General features: G+C 38.1%; 1 pseudogene; it reads left to right on the top strand.

Moving 5' to 3' along the window:
- Positions 1–1,947: 1,947 nt before the first annotated feature.
- On the top strand, positions 1,948–9,665 carry LOC100587405 (annotated as a pseudogene).
- The last annotated feature ends 445 nt before the right edge of the window (positions 9,666–10,110 follow it).

Raw genomic sequence — 10,110 nt, 5'->3', positions numbered from 1 at the left:
CTCAACTTGCTCTCTCCAATATTAATATCTTACATTAACTATACATTTGTTACAATTAATAACCAACACTGTTACATTGCTATTAATGAAATTTTACACACTCTTCAGATTTCAAAGTTTTCCCACTAATATTTATAGTTGTTTTTGTTTTTGTTGTTGTTCTAGGTTCATAACCAAGATACCATGTACATTTGGTGGTCATGCCTTCTTAATCTCCTCTGGTCTGTGAAATTTTTTTTGTCTTTCCTCATTATTCAGAACTTTCACCATTTAGGGAGTACTGTCAGATATTTTGTACAATTTCTCTCAACTTGTGCTCATCTAATATGTTTCTCATGATTAGTCTAGGGTTATGGATTTCTGCGAAGACCACAAAAGTGTCCTCATTATATCATATCAGAGTACACTCCATGAACATGTGAACATGACCTATGTTTGGTGACGTTAACCTTGATTAGATGATGAGGGTAATGTTTACCAGATTCTGCACTACAAAGTTGCTTTTTCCCTCTTTCATATGCTATTCTTTGGAAGCAAGTCACTCTGTCCAACCTGCACTCAAAGAGGAGAGTGGAGAACTAAACTTCACCTTCTGGTGTAAATACATAAATTATTTGGAATTCTTCTGTAGGGAGATTTGTCTCTTCCCACCTCCATCTATTATCTATCTATTAATTTATTTATATAAGCATAGACTCATGTATATTTATTTTATACTTTGTGTTATAATTCACTACTACATTTGTTATTTATTTTGTCGCTCAATTGTTCTACCTTTGGCCATTGGAGCTTTTTCAGGTCAGAACCTGCATCCGTTGACAATCCCCTAACCTTTTGATTTTTGAGTACTTCCTTACTTTTAGAAATTACTAGATACTACAGGCTCATCTTGTATTTTTTCCCGGCCAGCCCTAATAATCAGCCATTTCTTCGAGGAGTTCTGCTTCCTTTTACTGAAAAATAATATTAGAAACCAGAATCTGGGCACTCATCATGCTTGTCACAACTGAGGTGTCATAGATTCTAGGACTCTCAGAGGCTGATATAGTTTCAGTTCAACATTGAGTCCTCTGCACAATGGAAGCTCAATAGCTGACTCTCTTCTCTTAGAACATGCTTTTGGGTTCATCAGAGTTTCCTCCACTGGAGTAATCCAACTACTTTTACCTTATTGGCAATAGGGACTATTGATAATTTTTAAAAATGTGGCATAATAATTAAAGCTGTGTTTTACTAAAAATTATTTGCATAGCAACTTGGGGAATGAAATGGATGAGAAAAGAGACACAAGATGAAAAGGCCAGTTAGGAAATTAACGTGCTAGACTTGGGTTATCTTAAAAAATCTACGCAAAGGTGATTACTATAAAAGTTAAAAGGAGGGAGGCAGATATAACAAACATCTATTAAAAATCTTGATGGTCTGGTTGTTTTTGGACACTTCCTGCCATGGTTATACATTTTAAGGATTTTTCTGACACCCAATTCTGTTATTACTGCAACATATAAGTTGGGACAGCTTCTAATCTCCATCTGACACTCAGGCCATTTATAATGGGGGAGTCATAGAGTGGTTCCTGCAGTCTGCAGCTCTTGGGCCTCAAGTCTTATGACTGGGTTATACACAGCTTCTCTACTGTATTAACACAAATATTTTGCTATTTATCTCCAGGAAGTGTATGAATCCAGGCAGGAGGTATGACTAGATGTATGGTAGATGCACCTGACAGCAATAACTTAACCTAAGCATATCCTGAGAATGATCTTGTATGGCAGATGCATCTGAGAGCAATAACGTAACTTAAGCATACCCTGTGTGCCAGATACACCTGACAGTAATAACTTAACTTGAGAAATGAGGGTTGCCGGCAGGGTGCGGTGGCTCACGCCTGTAATCCCAGCACTTTGGGAGGCCGAGGTGGGCAGATCACGAGGTCAGAAGATCAAGACCATCCTGGCTAACACGGTGAAACCCCGTCTCTACTAAAAATACAAAAAATTAGCCGGGCGTGGTGGCGGGTGCCTGTAGTCCCAGCTACTCGGGAGGCTGAGGCAGGAGAATGGCGTGAACCCAGGAGGCGGAGCTTGTGGTGAGCCGAGATCGTGCCACTGCATTCCAGCCTGGGCGATAGTGTGAGACTCCCTCTCAAAAAAAAAAAAAAAAAAAAAAAAAAAAAAAAGAAATGAGTGTTGCCACATCGAGGTTGTTATGGTGCTATGGGAGGGCGGTAAGTAAAAGTGCTATATAAACAGCATGCTTTTTACAAGCTGTTGCGGTTCTCCTGCCCAGCCCACTGCCACTGGACTACCCTGCTAAGTAAGTACCCACAAATAAAACTCTGTTTCATTCACTGGCTCCATATCTCCTCTTTGGCCTCTTGAACCTGGTGCCATCCATCCCTACTGAAGGTAAAAAGGATCCAGCATGACATGACACCAAATGCTCTTTTCAAATAGCTGTTGGGGCATTCATTTTCCATTTTCCCATTTTTTTCTTTTTGTATTTTCTAAGAGGAGGGTTGGGAAATAGTACTGCAATAAAACATTTATGGATCTTGTGAGGAGGAGAATGTGCCATTTAAGGACTTTTGGGTCTTAGCCCAAAGCACTGTACATAAAGTTCCTGATGAATATGGAGGGCTTTGAATGCTTATGTCAGAAGTTTGCATTTAATTCTTCTAGACTTCTTTGTTACATCAAATGCAGTGCATGGAGCAGCAACAGCTGCATCAACTAAGAGTTTGCTGTGAAATTAAGAGTTATCAGGCCCCATGTACTGAATAAGAATCTACATTTTAATAAGATCCCCCAAACCATCCATATACACATTAAAGTTTGAGATACAATAATATAGACCAATGGCCCACTAAGTTGGCTACACTTGGGAATCATTTGGGAAGATTTATAAATTACTGGCATTGGGGTCTATCCCCAGAAATTCTGATTTAATGGATATTGTGTGACATGAGCATTTGGATTTTTAAAACTTCCCAATATTCAGCATATTTTGAGAACTACTATTCTCAGCCAATGGCTCTTAACCCTAATTGGACATTAGAATCATTTGAGATATTTAAATTCAACAACAACAAAAAATGTTTGGGTCCTAGTATCCACAAGTCTTAGTTAATTTTGGGTGCTATTTACTAACTCTTTTTTATAATTCCCCATGTAATTCTAATTTGCTGCAAGCATTGAGAAGCTTTACTTTTAGGCCTCTGGAGGATACACCTGGAAGCTATTTTTCCAAAAGTGGAATAGAGGCCTGAAAGAAATTAAGTGACTTCTCAAAAGAAAACTGGAGTTGAGAACTTCTAGATCGCTGCTCTAATTACAAGATACTCTTCAGTTCCCATCTTCAAGAAGAATAGCACAACATTGTGCAAGTTATAAGTATTATCATTCCTCATACAAGGCTTTTATTGCTTGTTCAACTCCACCGAGTATTATGAATTCTGTGACATTTGCAAATTCGAAAATCACCATATTATCTATACATTTCACATTGCTTGTTGAAAGCTAATATTACTCACTGTATTGTACAACTCTCTCAACTCTGCACATTACATTTTAAGAATCCCCTAACAGATTTCTTCCTCTACTCCAGAGCACTACCAATACATCTCTGCAAGCTTGACTTCTTCTCTTGCCTGAAGTGACTTGGGGACTAAACAGTCTTTTCTCAAGTCTTTGCAATCGGCCTGTATTCTCCTTATAAACACTAATTTCAGCTTTTATTTTTTGAGTTTTATAATACATTCTGATAAATGCTTTCCTGCTAAGGGCTTGTCAGGAGCAAGGGTGATTGATAAACTGTTTCAAAGGGAAGAGAAAAACGTTCTGTCTAATATCTGCCATTGTGGCAGATTACATAACTAATATTCTAAAGCTAATCGGTTCTAAATGGATTTTGTATTTTAAATGCTTGTTGCAGCCATCCAGGTATGAATTACATTTCTTTATCAAAATCCTTATGAGGACTGCCTTGACTTGTACAATCTAGCACATAAATACAGGACACTGAATGGTGCTAGTTGTGTGTACTTGCATTATTAGGGCATCGTTTATTTTGAAAGCTTATAAATCATCACTACATGTGAAAAGGCCTGCCATAGAAAAATACAAAGTTTGTTCTTGGTTATCAGCATGTCTACTTGGAGAGGTGCTGCTTTCTCAGTGTCAGACGACTGACTGGGGTTTCAGCTCTTCACTCCTTGTTTGCCTAGAATTCTGGGGACAGGATTCTTTTCAGCAGAGTTTTCCGATGTATGTCAACCAGAGTAATTTTAGGTGGTACATGAGTGAATATTTTGATTTTGGCAATTGCAACATTTGTCTATCTTTGCATTAAGCCTGCTGATGTATTTTACTTCCTACTTTGCCTGCCTCCAGGAGCTCAGAACAAGGAAAAACTAAAATAGAAGAGGGAGTGAAAAAGAAAGGAGCCAATGGAAGTGAAAAGAGGAGGGATCTAATGTTAAAAGAGGGGTATTGATAGGTGCAGAAAAGAGTGTGTGTGCATGTGTGTGTGTATGTGTGTATCTAGAAGCTTCTTCTGAACTTTCTTCAATGGGAAGGTCCATCTCGCCCACAGGAACAGCAGCTAGAGAGCTCTGCTCCCACTCCAGTGAGGTGAGAATTTTACTCCTCTCTTAAGGGTTGAGTGAGATGGAACTTTAGAAAGCTCAGTGAAAAGAATGACAGGCAACAATAAAGAAAGGTTCAGAAATGGTAGTGCAGGCAGTAATACTCGACTACAGGACTTTTAGAAAAATTAAAGGTCCAAAGCTATACAGCTCTGCAGGTACGTACGCTAAAGCTTTGTGATAGAACAGCCATAGATACATTGGAGAAACCCTGAATTAGGAATTAATGACCACAGATACATTCTCCTGCTGCGTGCTTAAGTCACTATGACCGAGGAAAATCTCTTCTCTTCTGAGCCTCAATTTCCTCTTCTGTAAAATGCAACAGTGAGATTTAAAAAATATGTTTCATTGTTATTTTGTAAAATAATAAATCCAGTATGATCGTTTGTTGTTATTATTGTATTTTTTTAAGTTGAACTTATGTTATGAGCTTCTATTCATGGCAAATGAAATAATTAATTTTCCACTTGTAATCATGATACAACGTTTTGCTTTTAGGTAAGTTTATTTAAGTTAAAAAAATTTTACTTGAAGAAAACGTAAGTTAACACTTAGAGTAAGAATGGATGCTTTCATAAGGTTTATTCTGTGACAGACACTGTTCTAGGGCTTTACATACATTAACTCATTTGATCCCTACAATTTGCAGAAAACATTATTTACTTTCTTCCCAGATAAAGAGACTGAGACATAAGAGGTTAAGTATCTTGCACAATTCATGAGTAGAGGAAGTCAGAGACTGAATCTGGATTCTCTGGCTCCGTAGTCAATGTGCTATACAGTTAACCAGTCTACATACTACAGCATAAGTATCAATACAGGAAGGGAAAATATGGCAAAAATAGGAAGGATGCTACTCAAAAGACACTGCCCTAAGTTTTTTTTGGAATTACGGATTTGTATCTTACTTAAATCTTTGCCTAGAATAAAAGGTGGCTGCTCAAAAATTGATGTCATAGGTGAACAAATGAATGAATTTGTTTTCTATATCACAACCAGTGGTATCTCTCTAAAGCTCAAATTATATCATTTAACTCTTCTGCTTAAACTCCTTTAGTGGCTTCCTATGAAGGTTGTCAGATTAAGTAAATACAAACACAGAATACCCAGTTATTTGGATTTCAAATAAACAATGATTTTTTAATAGTATGTTTTTAGTAATAATTAAGACATATTTATACTCAAAAAAGTTATTTGTTGTTTATTTGAAATTCACATTTAGCTGGGCCTTCTACATTTTATCTGGCAACCTTGCTCTCAATTGCCCTCAGAATAATGTCCAAATCATTTATTGCTTTGGAGTTTGTGATGTGCTTGTAGCTTATTTCTTCAACCTCTTGAGGTTTTTACACCATTCTCCACTTAGACTTTATGTTCTAGACATGCCTGAATATTTGCAGTTCCCTGAATGAATATTTTTCTCTGAACTTCTGGCCTTTTCACAGGATATTCTCTTATTCTTACCATTCTTTACCTAACTGTTTTGTCAGATCAGATAAGAAGTCGCTCCTCCAAAATGTAGGTTAGGAGCAACCATGCCTTGCTCTTCTCCAAGCAGAGTTCCTATTACACTGTCTAGTAATTGTCAGATAAACAATTGTAATTGTTTGTCTCTCTCTAGACTTCAGGCTCTTCGAAGGTAGGGGGATATCTATCTTGCTCAGTGTTGCATTCTTTTGTCTTTCTGGCACATAATAGCATCTGAAGCAATATTTGGTGAATAAAGTGATCTCAAAAGTGTAATTATGGAGAAAGAGTCTGCTTGCCCACTTTGTTTATTCAGAAAACAAGGAGCCGACAAAGTATTCGTAATAAAATGACTATTGGTGCATATGTGTATTCTGCATGTTTTGCCCATGTCAGATCCATTTTTTTACATGAATATATTTAACATTATTACAAAGTTTTAAAATTTTGTTTTTCAGGTAAGGTATACATGATTGGCTCCTTTCAGCAGCAGTGTCTGTGTGGTTCAAATCAATGGTATAAAAATTATGGCTTTAATCATTCTGATAAATCGTTGTAACTTTAGAGCTTACTTATCAATTTCTACAGAATTTAATATCAAGATGTAGTTTACCCAGCTGATTCTATGTTTGCTTATTGGCAACCTTTATATAATTTGAATGTATAAGACGATGATGAACACCACATAAAATCCATACTGTATAGCACTAGTGCTGAGCAACTCAAGGCCTCTCAGGGATGTCCCTAGCAAATCTTATCCTAGAACTTAGACTGATCAGTAAGCAATCGTTAATGTAGCCATTTTTCATGGAGGACTACTGTACGGTCATTTGTGATTGTGCTATGCTAATGTGGATCTGGCACCTTCATCATGCAGTTCACTGAATACGAACTTGCCAAATTGTTCTTTTCTATCAAGGCCAAGTTTCACCCAAATCAACACGAACTTTTTCCATGAATTTAGAAAATGGCAACTGGGCAGCCCATGCTACTTGACTCTGGAGGTGGGGCTCAGACACCAGGCCAAACAGAGAATGAGCTAAAACAGGTCCAGCGGGGGAAACAGCTTTCCATAAGACAAACTCCACCAGTGTGCCACGTTAATTTACCACTGCCATGGCAACATCTGGAAGTTGCTGCCTTTTTCCATAATAACGACCAAACAACTTGAAATTGACACTCTTTTCCTAGGAATTTCTGCATATAATTTAAAGTAGGTATAAATATGCATGCAGACATGCCTTTGAGCTGCCACTCAGGGCACATTGCCTATGGGGTAGTCCTGCTCTGCAAGGAGCAGTACCTCTGCTGGCTGCTGTACACTGCTGCTTCAATAAAAGTTCACCCTTGAATTCTTCACTGGGCAAAGCCAAGAACCCCTGGGCAGAGCCAAAAACCCTCCCTGGCTAAGCCTCAATTTTGGGTCTTGCTTGTCCTGCATCACTACCAGTTCCTTTCTGGATAATAAAGCTGGCTTCAAATAGAGAGTGTAGAATTTTGAGTCAAAGATCACTCTGAACACTTTCTGCTTTTGTTAGTCTTTGAGCCTCCTCCACCTTCTTTGTAAAATGGAACGAATAATATGAATTTTTGGAAAAGTGTTGTTTTAGGTTTCTAACCTTTTAAAAATATTTTAAGCTCAGCCAATTTCATCAGAAAATGTTGTTTTTCTGCCTGTGTTTTTTGTCTGCCTACTGCCTGCCCACTTCTCTGCCTCTCTTTTATGTGCTTGGAAGTAAACACACACACACACGCCCCTGGGAAATTTGAATGGAAACACCTCTGGTACCCATGGAACAAGTACTGGCTCAAACCATCCATAGGTTAGCTGAATATTAGGGAAGCCAACCTCCTCTGCACTGGTTTGACATTACTCCACTTTAGGATGTCCAAATATTAGCAAGTCTAGTGAGCAGGTCACCTTATTTCTAATTGTTATTCCAAGTGATATCAAATGAACTTGATGAGGGTCTTGATAAACAGCTGATGGGAATGTAACCACTATCTTTCTACATCTTCATATGTCTCAACAATAAAGTTATAATACTTAAAGAGTGTTATGCATGTCTATTTCTTGCAGCCTTAAAAAACCTGCTGAAAATACAAGTGTCTAAAATTTTATTGCCAGAACCAACAACTGGGAAAAAATATATGATTAATAATATTTATACTAGTTTGCTTCTAATAATGAAAAATTCAAAATAACAGAAACATCAAAAACTGGTGGAAATTAGTGGCTATGCTTTACAAATTTTATCATTGAGCAGGGCCATCAGAATCTTGCTCTAATAAAGCTATATGCTGGGAAGCCCCTGGCTTCACCTGGCTACACTGAAGACCGAGTGGATTAACAGCTTGAGATGTACCTGAAGTCCATTCATGGCATGCTCACTGGAAAGTTCTAAACTAAAGCATTTGCTTACAATGGGGTATTTTAGTTGGCAAAAATGGTCATATAAATCTAAATGAAAAGATTTCTGCAGCAGATTGCATAGGAAAAAAGGTTACAGTTAAGTATATATGGTTTACACAATTTATGCATATGTGCATGCCTGAAGAGCTGTCTGGAGAGAGTCAGCAATATCATATTATGAAGTGATAGGATTCTGGGTTCTAATTTAAATATATATATATGTATTTGTTACATAAAAATTTTTACCAGTGTTTGCCACATCTACTGTGAGAATGAAGACCATTCTCGGCAGACCGTTGATATTTCAGAAAATGTAGACATCACTCTGAAGGGATGCATAGTTTTTGTGAAGGGCCCCAGAGGAAACCTGCAGAGAGACTTCAGTCACATCAGTGTAGAACTTAGTCTCCTTGGAAAGGAAAAGAAGAGGCTCAAAGTTGACAAAAGGGGGGAAATAGAAAGAAAGTGGCTACCGTTTGCGCTATTCGTAGTAACATACAGAACATGATCAAAGGTGTTACACTGGACTTCCATTACAATATGAGGTCTGTGTATGCTCACACCCCCATCAATGTCATTATCCCTGAGAATAGGTCTCTTTTTGAAATCAGACATTTCTTGCATAAGGCTGGGTGAGGTGGCTCATGCCTGTAATCCCAGCACTTTGGGAGGCCGAGGCGGGAGGATCGCCTGAGGTCAGGAATTCGAGACCAGCCTGGCCAACATGGTGAAACCCCGTCTCTACTGAAACTACAAGAAAATTAGCCAGGCATGCTGATGGGCATCTGTAATCCCAGCTACTCGAATGGCTGAGGCAGGAGAATCACTTGAACCCAGGAGGCTGAGGTTGCAGTGAGCCGAGATCACGCCATTACACTCCAGCCTGGGCAGCAAGAGTAAAACTCCATCTCAAATATATATATATATTTCCACAGGGTTCAGATGGGGCCAGGTGTTGCTTGTTCAGTATCTCAAGCCCAGAAAGATGACTTAATCCTGGAAGGAAATGACATTGAACTTGTTTCAAATTCAACTGCTTTGATTCAGCAAGCCACAACAGCTAAAAACAAGAGTATCAGAAAAATTTTAGATGGCATCTATGTCTCTGAAAAAGGGACAGTTCAGCAAGCTGAGTAAGATGTAACAGTTGTCTGGTTACATAAACAAGATGCCAGATGATTCCAAAGAACTAACTGTGATATTTAAATGATGCAATAAAAGATCTGTTGATTTGGAAAAAAATTACCATTATCAAGTGTACTTTTCCCAAAATAATAATCCTATATAACAGGAGAGGGTTCTCACCTACTGTTGTGGTCTTGAGTCTATCCTCCTCCACCCTATTTATTTCCCATCAGGTGATAGCCTTGCATTTTGGAAGATCAACTTGACTTTTCTGGGGATGTGTCATGATTAGTTCTAGTGAACTTTGTTAATTCCATTTATCTTATCAGTGATTGATACAAGCAACTCTGTCTAAGGTAATAAGAACATGTCAATTTTCAGTTCACAAGGACTGCCTCAAGTTTGAGGATCTGACTCAGTTTGAAACAATGAGGTGGAATTAAAGTTTATTAATGGT

The sequence above is a fragment of the Nomascus leucogenys genome, chromosome 2, assembly GCF_006542625.1.
Source record: "Nomascus leucogenys isolate Asia chromosome 2, Asia_NLE_v1, whole genome shotgun sequence".
NCBI lineage: Eukaryota > Metazoa > Chordata > Mammalia > Primates > Hylobatidae > Nomascus > Nomascus leucogenys.
This window is presented reverse-complemented; position numbering and strand designations above follow the sequence as displayed.